Source organism: Malus sylvestris, chromosome 15, assembly GCF_916048215.2.
Source record: "Malus sylvestris chromosome 15, drMalSylv7.2, whole genome shotgun sequence".
Lineage (NCBI taxonomy): Eukaryota > Viridiplantae > Streptophyta > Magnoliopsida > Rosales > Rosaceae > Malus > Malus sylvestris.
In genome coordinates this window covers 29,893,228-29,910,352 of record NC_062274.1, presented here as the reverse complement: position 1 = coordinate 29,910,352, position 17,125 = coordinate 29,893,228, and positions in this window count along the sequence as shown.

The window sequence follows — 17,125 nt, the reverse complement described above, 5'->3', positions numbered from 1 at the left end:
AGAAACCAGTTTGTTTTTTAAGGAAAAAGTTGATAGTAACAGTTTTTTAATAATAGATAAAAATGTGTGAAGAGTGGATTAAAAAGCCTATAGGGAGAGTATTATAAGTTCTAAATTTGAATGGATTCTTGGAATGACCTTAAAATATGAAGGTCAACACATTTTCTGGTTGTCAATAATTAGTTTGAGTAGAAAATATGTGGTCAAGCTCCATATACAAATCTATATAGTTAATTTTTCGAACTAAAATTAGAAAAATATGATCTCCCGTTTTTTGGATTAGTTAAATGACCTCAAATTCTTAATATTAAGGTTAAAATATTGATTGTACGAAGAAGGCGCAAGTAGGATTTCAAAATGTATTCATGGGGAATTAATGGAAAAACTCCCTACTTTCTAAACCCAAAAAAAAGGGCCCATTTTCAAACCTTTCAATGATGAAAATTCAGAATATTTTGACAAAAATATGAAGCTTCTTTTATTTCTAACAGCAAAAAGAACAACCAACAAAGAAAATAAGAAAAATTTGTAAATTGAAGAAAGTAAGAGAAAGAGAGAGAGTAAAAAATCTAGTGTGGAAGGGCTGCTCATAGAAACCAAGATTAGTACTCCGTTTGCACATTGAATTCATACAAATAATACAACCTTAAAAAAATTCTTCGAATTTTATACAGAAAACAAAAATAAATAAATAAAACACTCTTTCTATGAATCCGAACGAAGGGGTAAGAGAAGGAGGCGGAGGCTTGGGTTTAGGGTGTAGTAGAAGACCATCCGAGGCCCAACTTGACCCAGCGTATGCCTGAGCAGGTCGGATAGAAAAATTAAAAAACATGAAAACAATGTTATGTTGGTCAGAACTCAGAAGGGAAAATTGTTTTAATGTACCGAGAATACGGTCTGGTACATCAAGTGTAGTAATATAATTTGTAAGAAATTTTGTGTTTCAAGTTTCCAAGCAATTGCATTATTACACATGGTGTACCACGTGTTAAAAACATATTAAAAAATCTCTCCTCAAAAGGAAAGAAATACACTATTAGCAGTCGGCGCTCACTCAGTCTGCATATTTTAGCAAAATTGTTGTACACCGTTGGCCCTTTCGTCTCTCTTCGTTCCTTCCTCTAGTGCCCATTTTCTGTTCACACTTCGGTATTCTCTCTCTCATCGATTGAATGTTTCGGTTTCTCTTTGACGCTCCATGAATCAAAGGATTACAAGTGTAGTTCCTTAAAGAACAAAAATTTTAGAAACCACAGTTTTGATCCACAAGACACGCGAGTTCTTACAATCTAGGGATTGGCGTGCGCAAATTTGGTTCCAACATAAAGCTTTTCTCTGTTCACAATTTGGTATTCTCTCTCTCTCATCGATTGAATGTTTCGGTTTCTCTTTGACGCTCCATGAATCAAAGGATTACAAGTGTAGTTCCTTAAAGAACAAAAATTTTAGAAACCACAATTTTGATCCGCAAGACACGCGAGTTCTTACAATCTAGGGACTAGCGTGCACGAATTTGGTTCCAACATAAAGCTTTCCTTTGTTCACACTTTGGTATTCTCTCTCTCTTTCATTGATTGAATGTTTCGATTTCTCTTTGACGCTCCATGAATCAAAGGATTACAAGTGTAGTTCCTTAAAGAACAAAAATTTTAGAAACCACAATTTACAGAGCTAGGGCTAGCCACATGTGTAAGGTTTTGCCCTAACATGTGTTAGCATCTGATTGGCCAAGGTGTGTCATCCATAGGATGGATGAGGAAAGAATTATCCCAAGATATTATTTAGGCTTTTTAGCCAAAATGGTCCCTAAGATTTGCATAACTCCTCGCCTTGGTCCCTGAGATTTGAAATCAATAGAATTGGTCCCTAAATTTGTCCACCATCATTTTGGTCATTTCGTGAAAATCTCCATTAAATCAGAATAAAATGACCAAAATACCCTTAATTTTTGTCAAATCATTTTGGCTCATTGTTTATTAAATTGAGGGTATATTTGTCATTTTTATCCTTATATAACATAATTTTGTATGGAATGACCAAAATGATTGATGGTAGACAATCTCATAGACCACTTCTATTGGTTTCAAATCTTAGGGACCAAAGTGATGTGTTATGCAAATCTCATGGACAATTTTTGCTAAAAAGCCTATTATTTATTAAATAATATCTTGGATTTATCTGGTGGAATCCCAATTTGATTGTGATTCCATTCTTGATAGAGTTAGTCTTCATTTGGGCAAGTATAAAGATAGAATTTTGTAATTAATCATATCTTTAATGTCTTTGACTTTAAAGGGGATTTGTTTGGACGAATTTAACTAAAACTAGGTAGGTTGCAGAAACAAAGTGAGGGTGGTACGAAACTAAGGTAACTTAAGGGGTGAAATGCTAGATAGAGGATTATTCTCCACACATGAAACATATGCATACAAATCGATTTCCAGTTATTATTCCTATAAACTTTGAATGACAATGCCCCAAATTAATCGTGAACTGCATTAATTAACTCTCAGATTTTGCTAATTTCATTGAATTGGACTCAGCGACACAATCAAATTATTCTTATCAAGTTCCCTATATGAACAACATGATAACATGCGAGGAAACTTGATGAGATGGTAGTCAGGGCCCTAGGGATGTTAGATTCTGTGTTATTAAATGTGGGTCTCGCCAATTTAACAAGGGCATTGTTGTATTTTGCTAGTAAAAATTCACGTGTCAACTCCAAAAAATTTCAAATTATTTTTGGCTCCATAATAATTTTCTTTTTGGTTGCTTCGTGAGTATTCTTATACAGACTTTTGCTAGGATTGAGTCTTTGATATGCCCGATTTAATGTGTCGTTGGAACCCCATCCCATACAATTATTACTTGAGTTTAGCATGTTACATTTAGGTGTATTAAAGAGTTACTCTCCTGCTAGCACGGAGTTATGAGCCTTACAAGAAAAAGATTTTTCAGTGTGTCGTGAACACAGCACGGTACACCAACTATTATAATGTAAGTGGTTGGATACATAAATAAAATTTACAATAATTTGTATTATGACACTTGGTATACTAGACTATATTTCATGCACACTAAAACAATTCTCCTAATAGTGTTGTCCAAGGTGCTAAGGATTGGACTGTTAAGGGCTAGTTTGGTATTGCTGTACTTTGAAAAAAAGCTGCTTCTGCTGTGCTATGAGAATAAGTAGCTGTGAAATAAAGCAGCAGAGTGTTTGGTAAACTTTATTGCTTTTGAAAAGAAAAAAAAAACAGTATTATAGTGTTTAGTAAACTTTTATGTAAAACAGATGTGAAAAAAAAACCGGTTTTTAAAAGCTGGGTTTTGCAGCTTTGTGCTTTTGGCTTTTTTTTTACCCAAAAATGTGAAAAAAAAGCTAAAGTTAAATGTTTACCAAACACAAAAAAGCTCCCAGCTTTTTCTTATACCCACTTTTTTAAAAATCATCTCACTACCAAACCAGGCCTAAGGTTGGAGCCTTTAATATGGCTCTCCCCAATAGAACCAAGTTTGGTAGTACCGGGATTCAGCCAAAATCGTGAAATTGGGAAGGGAAATTCTGTTAAAACCAATTTGTCTCTGGACACTCACAAGTTTTCCATCGACACCTTTTTTTCTCAATATTCTCTTGACACCCAAGATAATTTATTGGTATTCCAAGAATAACCTCTTGTGCAGCCATGTCCTCCATCTATATATTTCATGTCCTTTAATCTTAAACTAAACCATTTATGAAGCAATATAATTTCAATTGCGGTTAACTACGATTATTTGATGCAAAGAGGCTTCAGTTCAGTTTTGAGCATATACCCTGGGTTCTACTTTGACTATTTCATACCTATTTTATTTTCAATTGCATTAAAAGTTGAGTTGTGGTTCTGTTTCACCATTGGAATTGATAGTCTAGAAAAAACTGAAACCAAAATTCGAACTAAAACTTGTAAAAACACAGAAAATAATTGTATACCTCATCTTCGTAGTCATCATCGATATCGATTTCTTCTTCCATTGTGGTTTTTTTAACAAAATAAAAGTGTCTATAAAAAAATAAATAAATAAAAGTAGACTGTATGTAATTGCCGTTAGAGAGAAAGGCAAACTTGATGAACACGTTCTTTTGAATCAAAACCCCTGGGTGTCCAATTTGGGATTAGTGTAATTTTCAGATTCTGAGGGGGTTTTTTGTTTAAATAAAATAAATTTGAATTAATTAAATGTACAATCACTGTGTGGAACCTTGTTAGTTAATCACAACTATATTGTTAACACTTACTAATGAACACTGTGTATTGTGTCTTCCATAAAAGATAAAAAGTGTATTGTGTGTATGAGGTAGATGTCGTAAAAACAACATTTTTGCATAACAAGTGTGAGACTGTATACGATAAACGCTTCTCCTTCTTCTCCGACCTTTGCAAAACGGAGAATCTTTATAGCTTGGGCTCATCCTTGTGTATAAGGTAGATCTAGGTGAACAGAGAAAACAAGATTACTCTTTCCCCTTTGAAGTTCACAATGAGGGATGAATATTAAAAGCAACTCCGGCGTATCAAGGCCCCCTAGGGCAACTTCCTATTGAATAGCCTCCAATGAACAGTAATTGTTTTTAATGAACAGTATTTTGCTTTTTGCATAGTCACTCCTAAACTGAATAGCCATGACAATATGCAATAAAATATTAGTATTTTTTATTTTATAAAATAATAAAAAAAAATTTATTTCAAATTTCGGATATGATTTTTAATGGGTCTCGTCGTACCATGTTTCATTAAATAAGAAATTACAACCCAAAGTATTTGAGAAAATATAAAATTGTGGTATAAGGTGGAAGATAATGATACGATATTTATAGAAAAATTAATTTTTTTTTAATTTTTTCGGATTTATTATTGATTGTTTGCATTTTTTTTTAATTTTTTACATTTTTATTGCTTTTTGACATTTTTTTTATTAATTTTATAATGTGGTTGACGTCATCCTAACGTCAACCATGCATCATTTGGCATCAGGCTCTTAGGCCACCGATTTGAGTTGGGCCTCTCACTCAGGCCCCCCCTCAGCCCAATCGCTCGCATGGGCTGGAGCAAGGAGCTGGGGCTATTGGGTAGGAAATGACGCCGGTCCATCGGGCTAGAGCCCCCGTTGGACTTGGTCTAAAGAAGGAGCTCGAATACTGTATCGTCACCATTAACATTTATCTCACAATTTTCTTATCAAAAAAGTGTGAGGATTCGAATTTAGGACATCTTAACGACTGAGCATCAAATCTAAAACCCCAAAAAATAACATTAAAATGTGCTGAGATCAGAATTGCACTATTACAATAAATTGATTAATAATAATCTATAATTACACATCTTCTAGCTTTGTAATAGATAGACCCGATATATTGCTTATCAAGTGGAACCATCCCATCTCACATCAGGAAGCGTAACCTGCAAATGGCGTCTTGGTTCTTCATGTAAATGACAGCCGTCATCAAAATTCTGCGAGTAGCTGACAGCATCGTACTGAAACGACCCGCATATGCTTCTGCCCCTATCACTCAACAACCTCCTAAGCAAGTTCCGCCATCTAGGGCTTATTTTTCTTTGGCTGCAGCTGCGGATGCGAGCGTACTCCATTTCTTCTTGCACCGGAAAGCACGAAGGAGACATCATCCACCTGGAAAAAGATTTTCTGTGATGATCAATGACATCTCTCTCCATTAACCCTAATGAAACACAAGTAAATCTAACAGACTTTTGTTACTGTTAGGTTTTTGAAGAGCACAGAGAGAGAGAGAGAGTGGAGGGAGAGGACGAGACCTATCTGATATCTCTCTTTATAAAAGGTAACAATAATAATACTAAGTATGTTGGATGTAAAATTATATTCTTGTTGCACCAGTTTTGTGGGGCTCATACATGTTTTCAGCTTGAAAATGATTATACAGACAGAAATCACATGTCCAAAAAGCATATTTTCACACCAACCCTCTTAGAATATGCTTTGTTGATTGGTTATTTTAAGCATATTTTTTCTGTATGTAAAGATTTTGGTTGTTTTTATTAGAAGCGATATTTCACATTAATTTACATTATGAAGATGAGAGGGAGAGAAGCGTTTGAACTCAGGATTCAAGAGTCAAGGCGTAGTAAGTTGAATAACAACCCAAAATCACCAAGGCAATCCACCACTTGTAAACTGAAATTCTCACATACCCTCTTTCAAAACTGAAATTTTATCATTACTCTTACATAGCTAAGAAGGTTCATACCAAAATTAATGGGATCTTAGAACCTTCTAAAAACTTAAGATGCGATTTGATTAGGTTCAATTATCGCCAAAGGTAAATTTAAACCACATTATTGCTAACCTATTGTGAGGATAACCCACCTCTCTTCCCCTTAATGTAGATAATATCATTTGTGAAAAAATAAAAAAATAAAAAATAAAAAAAGGTTGACGAATTGTTATGTCCGTTGTATCACTTGAGGTAAATCATGGAAGCAAATTAAAATCCCTATTTATGCATCATTAGCTCCACTGACAAAAAAAAAAAAATTGTATCACTTGCTCCTAATTAATTTTAATTTTTAACTTTAATGGAAACAAATTGATTCAAAAACTTTAATATATGGAAACTATGTCAAAATCAAATGTTAACAAGCATAATACCTCTTCGACTCAAATAATATACCTACGCCATAGGAGAAAAACAGATGATAAAATCAATCAAAACATGTTCAATTACTTAAGCAAAATGCTATGGCATTCTACCAAGCACTAATTAATAAGGTTCTAAAAGACACTAGATGCTAGTCAGGCCGTGGACTGGGGCTTAGCGCCTAAGCAGCTAGGCGGACCTTAGGCAGATTTAAATAAATTTATTAGATATTGTATAAATAAGTGTTTATTCATACTTAAAATACATAATTGTATTGGAATACATAAATTGTAAAATAAAATGATATATAGATTAAAGTGTTGTAGGCCTATTTAACTGAGCTATCTAAGGAATATAGAGAGAGAGAGAGGGGGCGGTGGTAGCAAGAGGGAGAAGTGAGAGATTTAATTGTGAGGTGTGTACTGTATCACCCTCATTGTGCCTTTATTTATAGTAATGGGATAGGTAAAAACCTTATCCTTTTAGGATTACAACTCTTAATAGGTAATCAACTTCTAATAGGAATATAAGAGATATTCCTAGATCTACTAGGATTTACACAATCACATTCCTATTCTAAATATGATTGCAATACTCCCCCTTGAGTGTGTAAATACTTAACAAACCATTGCATCAGATCTTCAGCAGATAAGGTAGACTAGTTGATGAAGTTATCGGCACAATGGGTGAACGCAAGTCTCAAATTTAAAGAAAGTATGCATTGGTAGTAAAACTCACAAAAACTCACTATGGTAAAACCCAAGGCATGGGGAAAACCCATATACTAAGAAGAAAAATGAGAAGTATGCATAATGTCTAAAGTAGTGAACTCAGGACGAAAGTAGTGAACTCAGGAGTATGATCATCCCAGGATGGGTGCCTCATCAAAACCTCATTAGGTAGCAAAAACCTAGTGGGAAAAATGGTCCTAATCGTAGGAAAAAAAGTACATTAAGATCAAGTGAGTATGCTTCAAGATACTCCCCCTGAGTTAGACATAACTTCCAGATAAGAGAACTACAAGCGATTCAACTCAAATAATTTACGCATACCGATTCCTTGGACGAGCTTCTAAAAAATAGACTTGGGCAATGACTTGGTGAAGAGATCGACCAAGTTGTCTTGGGAATGGATTTGCTTGACTTTAATGTTTTGATGATGTTACTGGTGAGAATAAAAGAACTTCGGCGCTATGTGTTTGGTGTTGTCTCCTTTGATGTATCCCTCCTTTAACTGCTCAATACATGCTGCATTGTCTTTAAAGATCGTTGTAGAAAGGTCAACGACGGAAGTAAGATCACTAGTGCTTTGAATATGTTCCCTAACTATTCTCAGCCAAAAGCACTCATGCGATGCTTCATGCAAGGCCAAAATCTCAGTATGGTTCGAAGAAGTCGCAACTAGCGATTGCTTGGTAGACCTCAAAGATATAGCGGTGTCTCCAACGGCAAAGACATAGCCCGTTTGAGAACGTGCCCTATATGGGTCAGACAAATATCTAGCATATGTGTAACCAACAAGGCGAGAATCAATCCGAAAATCAAAGGGGGCGCAACACTCGAAGATTCACAGGGTATAGAACAAGCCTAAATCCGTCGTACCCTTAAGGTAGTGAAAAATGTCTTTAATACCATTTCATTGTCTACGTGTGGGCGCATTGCTGTATCTAGCCAAAGTATTAACAACGAAGAAGATGTCGGGTCTAGTGCATTAAGCTAAGTACAATAAAGCCCCAATTGCACTTAGGTATGGAACTTTTGGTTCCAAAATCTCTTCCTCATCCTTCTTTGGACGGAAAGGATCTCGTTTAGCATCTAGAGTTCAAACGACCATAAGTGTACTTGAAGGCTTTACTTTATCCTCATTAAAACATCGCAACACCTTTAGGGTGTAGTTTGATTGATGTACTAGGATTCTATCTAAACAATGCTCGATCTTCAGGGCAAGACAGTATTGAGTTTTCCCAAGATTTTTCATCTCAAATTCCGATTTCAAGTGTGTAGCAATTTCCCCCAGCTCTGCGAGATTTCTAATGAGGTTCATGTTATCGACATAAACTGCAACGAGTGCAAATCTGGAATGTGACTTCTTTATAAACACGCATGAGCATAATTCGTTGTTTACATAACCCTGACTTGTCAAATATTCATTCAGATGGTTATATCACATCCGTCCGAATTGTTTCAATCTGTAGAGTGACCTTCTCAATCTAATTAAGAGAGTGTTCCATGGTCTAGAACTATTTGAACCAGTCAATGGAAGTCATTCTGGAACTTTCATGTATATTTCAGTATCTAGATCCCCATAGAGATACGTGGTTACCATGTTTATAAGCTGCATATTCAATTTTTCGAAAACTACCAAACTAGTAAGGTAGCGGAACGTTATAACGTCCATTACGGGGGAATACGTCTCCTCGTAATCAATCATAAGGCGCTGAGAGAAGCCTTGCGCTACGAGGCATGCTTTGTACCGTACTATTTCATTCTTCTCATTACGCTTCCTCATAAAAACCCATTTGTAGCCCATTGGCTTCACACATGGTAGTGTAGGAATAATAGGTCCAAACACTTTACGTTTCGCAAGTGAATCGAGTTCGACCTGGATTGTTTGTTTCCAGTTTGACCAATCTGTTCTAAGTTGGCATTCATCTATGGAACATGGTTCAATGTCATTGCTAAGCATGATGTCAGTAGCTACTGTGTACACAAATGCATCGTTGATGATCATCTCATTTCAATTCCAAACCTCATCCAATACTGCGTAGTAGACCGAAATCACATGGTTCTCGGGAAGTTGGTTTGTCTAGTCTAAGATATCACTGTTGTCGATGTAAATTTCCACCGTCTTCAATCTTGATGAAAATGCACCTGCAAAACAATCAACACCTTTGATCAGAGACCTAAGCCTCACGCGCCCACGAGGTGGGAGGGTTAGGTCAACGGATCTCTGATGCCTAAGTTAGTTTCTCTTAGAGAGTGAAGTGTTTAGGGCTTTTTTAGGGTTGCAAAAAACACTCTAAATTTGGTAGAATATGGGGTATTTATAGGGCTAAGGCTGGCCATATAGTGTTTAATGGGGAGATATTCTTTAAATATTCCCTAGGTATTTAATAGGAAATAATATCTTGAGATAATGGAGTAATTATCCCTAATTGATTTAAATTAGGATTAGTTACTTGATTGGAATCAATCTTTAATTGGGAATGTATTAAAGATAGGATTTGGGTAATTAATCCTTATCTTTAATTCCTTGCCAAGGGCAGGTGAGTTGTGGGCAGTCGTATTCATCTGCTGAGACCTCCAGGGGTGTAAGCTGTGCGTGGGAGCATCTAAGAAGCCTGCCCATTTATTGAGGGCAATCTTGTCTTCTTTGAATAAAAGTCCACGTGTCACCTCTAGAATTTTTAGATTATTTTAGGCTCCACAAATGCCCCCACACCTATTGTGCTGCATGTAGGAAAAAGATAGTAGGTGTAGGAATCCCAAGCTGCTTAAGCTTGTAGAATTGCTTCCCAATTTGAACTTGATCTTCTTTCTTCATTTGGAGATAGACTTCTTCTAGGAAAAGGAAAATAATTGCCCAAAATACCTATTTAATTCTACCTTAAGCAGGGGATTAAATAAATTTGGAAAACAATCATTATTCCAACAAGGAAGAGAAGCCAGAGGAAATTTTTATTCCCCCTCCCCTAGCGTTCTTCTTTTCTTGCCCTTGCAAAGAGTCATCTCTCGTTGTAATTCTTCTTCTCCGTGCTACACCAAGGTAAGAAAAATTGAATTTTCTTCTTCTTGAATTTTTTGGGAGTCTAGGGACTTGAGAAATTGACTCGATAGATGCCAAAAAGGTTGGTGACACACGACATGGAAGCCGTGGGCTGCTGTGCACGAATGGGCAGCACAGTGGTACGGTGCGAGGGTAGGCTGGCATGTGCTAGGTTGACGAGCGCTGGGGCGCGAAAGGGTTGGCTCGGGCTGGGCCCTTGAGGCCACTGGGCATGGGCCTGTGTAGGCGCAAGGTGAGGGAAAGAGAAAGACTGGCTTAGGCCAGGTCTCTTTAGTGGACAATACGGGCCAAGAGGCCTTGGGCCTCGCTGGTGAGTGGAGGAAAAAGGAAAGAGGCACGGGGCACTCGCCCTTCTTTGTTGATTTGGGCCATGGGGCTTGCTTAGGCTTCTTGGCCCTTAAAGGAGATGGGAGGGAGGCTCGGGCCTCATCTTGAGTTGGGTCTAGCGGTTTGGGCCGCGTGTAAGGCGCGGCGCGAAATAGAACATAAGACCCATGAAGCCTAGCACGAGGGCACTGAGCTTGCGGTCCTCATTTTTTTCTTTTCTTTTATTATTTTCTCGCTAGCTGCCTTCTAAATATTTTTCCTTGTAATTTTCACAGAAACTTTGAGATGTCTTCCTCCGATCACAAAAGTGACGAATATCCTCCACCCTTGTACCGTCAAGGTAGTTTTTTCGACAAGGTGGGCTATTTCAAAGCTGCACATGTCAAGATTAATTTCGACGAGCTGTTTCAGGATTTTCTTGAGACGCACAAGCATGCGATTCTGTCAGGGGTTCGTGTCAAACGGGTGAAAGACGACAACAGCCATGAACTATACGGCGAGGGCACCACTACTAAGAAGAGAGCCATTAAATTCCATTCGTACTATTTTGTGTTGGGATTTACTTTTCCCATACCGCGTCTTTTCCAGGAGGTGATCTGCTCCATGAAATGCGCACCTGCTCAATGTTCCCCAAATGCAGTTCATGTGATGGTGGGATTCTTAAACTTGAGCAGGTTCTTTGATCTTGGTTTACCATAAATGAGTTCTAGTTGAGATTGACCACAAGGAAGGTGTGGGTCAGCTGAGGCCTTGCCATAGGCTGCTCGATGCTTCTAGCAAAGGTGACCATAAATGGGCAAGAGATACCTTGGAGGTGAGCTGAGAGTGGGAGTTTGACTTTTCTCCTGAGCTGCGTGTCCCGACTACCTTTATTAGTGGTAAGTGAGCTGCTTCATTCTTGCCCTGCTTGAATTATTGTTGAGCTGCTCCATGACTTCAATTTATTGATTTCCTTTCTTACTTTGTGTAGATTCGAATTTTGGCTCAACTCTAAGAACCTCGGCAGATATGAAGAAAGTGCACGTTGCATTGGGCATTCCTGCTGAGTACCATGAATGGCTTGTTTGCTGCCGAAAAGCTTGTCATTGATTTAACTTCCCTTAAGGGGGCGAAGAAAACCATTGAGTCTGAGCCTGTGAAACCTACTGCTCTAAAGGTGACTGCATCCATTGCTGAGAGACATGCCCAACGGAAGGGTTTAATGACACCTTCGGTATCCGGGTTTGTATAGAAGTGTTCATTGGGAGCTAAGTCTGGATTGGCTTCTGAGAGGATCACCGTTATGAAGAGCAGAAAGGTGGATTCTACTGCTAAGGTGGTGTCTAGGCCTGTTCCTCATTCTACCGTGACTGACTCGTCTGCTGAGAAGGGGAAATCTGCTCGCATGGGCAGTTGTGAGAGATCCATCGAGTCTGAGGCTGAAAAGTTTCCTGAGGTTTATGCACTGTTGAAGGATGACCTGCTTAAGGACGTCGATGCATGAGCCAAGTTTGTTGATAGTGTTGGGAAAGTTGTCATCCGCTTAGACTTCTTTGCAAAACGTCATGCCTACTTGATGAGGTCTTCCCTGATTGCTACAATGCATAGGACTTTGATCTTGGAAGCTGAGTCTATGCGCTTTAATCAGGATGTTGTCAAGTATGCTAAGCAGGCCTAAGTGGCATTGGTGGCTTAGCTTTGCTCGGCTGCTAAAATGATCAAGAAGCTTGAATCTGAACTCATCGTTTTGAAGGGGTCTGATGTCTCTGCCCCTACTTCTTTATAGTTAGAGATCGCTCATCAGGAGGTCACCCATTTAAATGTTAGGCTTAGTCCTACTTAGGCGATGTTGGAAGCTACTATAGTTATGAATCACGGCTTTGGATAGCTTCGTGAGCTTCCCAAGGTGTATTGCGAAATTTTTAACTGATAGGGTCAACAATCGAACACGTACTTTGCATAGAAAGCAGAGGAGTTCGCGTGGCCACTATGGTTGTATTCTAACTTTCGAGTGGTTTTTTGAGCTTCGACCTTTCCGGGGCATGTTGCGAGATTTTTAACTTATAGAGTCATCTGCCAGACTTTTTCTTTTCGTATAAAGGCGAGTCTGCATAATCATAACAGGCGTAAGTCTCGGCTTATAGATTGCCTTGGGCTGCCAGCCATTGGGTAGTCGGTTGGGCGTTTTACTTACAAAAGCAGACGACCAAAATAACCACTTTAGGCATCGTCCCTGGCTCTCAGAGGCGTTTTAGGCATGAGGTTTAGGTGAAATCGCGCCTCAGAGGCCATATCTTTCCGAGTCACAACTTTGATTCTGCAGGTTGCTTAACTAGTATTGTAACACTTTAAAACCAAGTCACTTCATGAAGATTTGCATGTCGAGGGTGGACCATCTTGTCACGCGAATTCTTTCATGGGAAGGGGTTTTACACTTAGCGTCTCTTCCGGTTAGAGACCTGGGATCCCGCATAATTGAATCCTTCAGTTGGCTAAGTCTATTCCAGGAGAAGGATTATCGTGGCCAATTTTGGGACTTGTTAGGCTTAAGTAACGCTATATTCAGGGGAAACTGAGCAGTCGTACCACATATCCACGTCTGGATATTCCGGATTAGTTTACCCTCTTGTATTGGAGAGTACATGCCATGTCTGAATGGGTAGAAGGCGTCTTCTGCTTATCACATGGGTACACCATGTCTGCAGGGCAAATGTCATCTTCTGCTTGTCATAAAAGTACACCATGTCTGCAGGGCAGAGGCATCTTCTGCTTGTCACATGGGTGATTAGTTTATCCTCTCTCGCTGGAGAGCTTACGCTATGTCTGCTGCTTGTCATAGGGTTGTGATGCGAAAATTAACTTAACACACAAATTTAACCCTCTTTTGACAATTGTAATATAAGTATAAGTAGGGATCGTTCTGGACTGGGGATTAGGAGGGCTTGCTAATAACCTCTAAACTGACTCAAAAAAATAAAACAATCTTAAAAACACTTAACATGACTCACAAGACTCAAAGCAAACTTAAAATACTCAAAACAGCTTAAAACAACTAAATAAACTTAAACTAGACACTAGGAATGACTTTGGAAGAAAATTGACTTTTACTTGAATCAAAACACTTAAAAACACAAACTAAACTAGATTTGAAACACTTTGAAACAAGAAACTAAAAGGGGGGTTTTGATTTGGATGAAGTTGTAACAAACAAACAAGTATGAAAAACTAGACAGATTGTAAAACGAATGTGAGAAATAAGATGATGGATGGGATAGCTAGAGGCTTTTTCTCCACACATGACATGTATGCAAATAACTCGATTTCCAATTACTACTTCATTGAATTATGAATGACAATACTCCAAATTAACCATGACATCACTAGTTAACTCTTAGATTTTCCTTGTTTTATTGGATTGGATGACATCATTCGACAACCCAAAACATTCTTCAAAAGTTCCCTACATGACATCGTAATAGATATACAATCAAAGATCATTACGTTTAATGAAAATCATAAGCATTGACAAAGCACTTGCAACTATGACATCATGTCACTTATGCTAGGAATTGAACTTAACGCGATCGTTTATAAGCGACCTCCACTACTTATGAATGCAAGTTTGTTACGATTATGTGAAACTTTCTTATATTCTAGCATCGGATTTATGCATGCCAATTAAATGTCGACCCTTAATCAACAAATACAAATAAGTTATCAATTAAATCGTTAAGCCAATTGCATTCACGATTCAAGAGTTCATAACTGGAATTTATCAAATTATATTGCACACATAGTCATGGCTTTAAAATCACCCCTAGCCAAGAGGGGTTTAGCCACTCATATTTACAACAAAACAAAAGGAAATGAATTTAAACATTAGAAACAAAAGAAAGAAAACACCTAAACGCTCAAACGATCCAAGTTGGACAGCAAGCACGTCCAAGCAATTTCCTTCCCTTCCTTTGTTACGGCACAAGGTGTTGGTGAGTGTTTGAAGGTTTGTTTGTAAGGAAGAATGGATGTGAAGATGAATGGATGTGTTTGGATGAAGGTTGTATTGAAATAGGGATGAATGATCAAGCAAAAACTAACTATATGGCTGCCACACACACTTCATTTTAGAGAGGAAGTGCACGGCAATGAAGGGAAATTAGTGGTGTGTGCAATGATTCAAGGGTGAAAATGAAGTAATGATGCAAAGCATGGGGGGTAAAATGGAGTGGTGTTGCAGCTAGGGAACATGAATGATTATGCACATGGTAGAGAAAGGAAAGGAAGGTGGAATGGTGCAGAAATGAGTCAAAGGTGCAGCAAGACTCATGATGCACGGCATGGGATTCGAAATGTTGTGGATGGTTCATCAATGAGTGCATGTAGTGGAGGTAAAATTTGTATGAAATCTGATGGGTGAAGGGGACAAGAAATGTGCAGCAATTGAGTGCAATGATTCAATGTTTTGATGCTTGAAATCAGAAATAATGAAGGAGACAAGGGTGGTGCACGGCATGGGTGGATAATGAGTGTAATGGTGCATGAAATGAGTGCAAGAAATCTGGTGCATGAAGGGGACAAGGGTGATTATGCATGGCATGGGTGGAAAGGCGAGTAAGTGGTGAATCAATGAGTGCAAGGAGGTGAAATGATATTGTGCACATGGTAGACAAAGGAAGGGAAGTGGAATTGTGTAGCAAATGAGTGCAAGGAGGGAACATGGATGAATGCGCATGACATGGAGTGATTTATGGCAGAAAATAAGAAATGAATGGCTCCCTTGTACGGCAAGAAAGAGAAATGGTGAATGATGGTATGGCTTGGACTTTTAGGGCAGGTTTAGGACTTGTAGAATATGTGATGAAATGTCCCAAAGTATTTAGGAACCCTTCGTGTGACTAAATCTTTGGTAATTTAGGATTAGGAAAGGTAACGACAAGATAAGGCAAGTTTGACTAGTCTTTCCTCATTCTTAATGGTTTCCTTGTCTTCCTTGGTCCTCAATTTATTTTCTTCCTTTCCTTGGCACATTCGTAGCTTCTTTAGATCTTTAATTTCGTCAAACCACTTTGCTCCATGCATGTGATATCCATTCCATGCCCAAAACTGCTCCAAAAGGCACCAAAATGTATTTCTTTGCCTCTTTAACCCTTTATACCTACAACCACACGAAAATGGCTTGAAATACTAAATTAACTAAGAAATAACAACATAAATGCACAAGAACAAGCTAACTAAGTCGCATAAATATGCTCCTATCAAATTCCCCCACACTTAGCTTTTGCTAGTCCTCGAGAAAAGTAAAAGAAACAAAACAAAACAAATAAAACAAAACCTAGACCTTCCAACATTTGCCTCAGGGATTTTTAATGAAACATGACATGTTAAAAATCATCATTCCCACAGATTTTGGTCATCTTTACCCTTGAGCACATACTTAATCATAGTCACCACTTACTAGTTCACAATTAACCAATTAAAACGATGTTTTGAATGTAGTAATATGCCTTAGAGAATTTGCTCAATTTCTTACAAGATACTCTCTATTTTCACACACATTTTCTGACTACACACCCTACACTAGTATATGTGAGAAGATTAATGTAAACACGAAAAACTAGGACTCACATATGTTATAACAAAGAAAGCAATTTCCTGGAGTTATTAAGCATGTTTAGATATGATCTCATGAATGGAATGCTACTACTTAGATGCGAGAACCAGTGACACCATATGCTCATACCAATTTCGAACTCCACAAATTGAAACACACAACACTCAAGATTGAAGTCAAGGGTTGTAACAGGGCTTGGGGGTAATGGCTAATAAAGAAAGGGTAGGAATAACAAACGTTCTTAAAGCGATAGCAAGCAAAGCAATGAAATAGACACTTGGAATTCACTTTAGAATGCATAATCAACTTTTAAATACAACGGGAAGTTTCATGCAACACTTAGGGCCGAATTCAATGTTTTGGACCCCTTTTTAACAAAAACACTTTAGAGCTCTTTTTCATACTCTTTTCAATTCTTTTTTTCTTTTCACTCTATTTTTTTTTCTTTTCTACCCGTGCCTTATTAAGGACTTTGGCACACACACACACACACACAAGAATCACTTCCCCCACACTTGCTTTCTACAATACATTGATAAAAAAGGAGTTCATTTTAAGTCATGCTTTACTATGCTTCAAGAACAAGGGTATGGATGGTCCTAAAACTAGGCTAGGTAAGGATAGTGTGGATTAACAAAGAACATAGGCTTAACAAGGCTCAACGGGGTTAAACTTAAACACTTAATGAAATAGGGGCATGGTAATTTGGCTTTGGTGGTCACTACACAACTTCATCTTGAATATGTGTTATGCAAATCAATAGC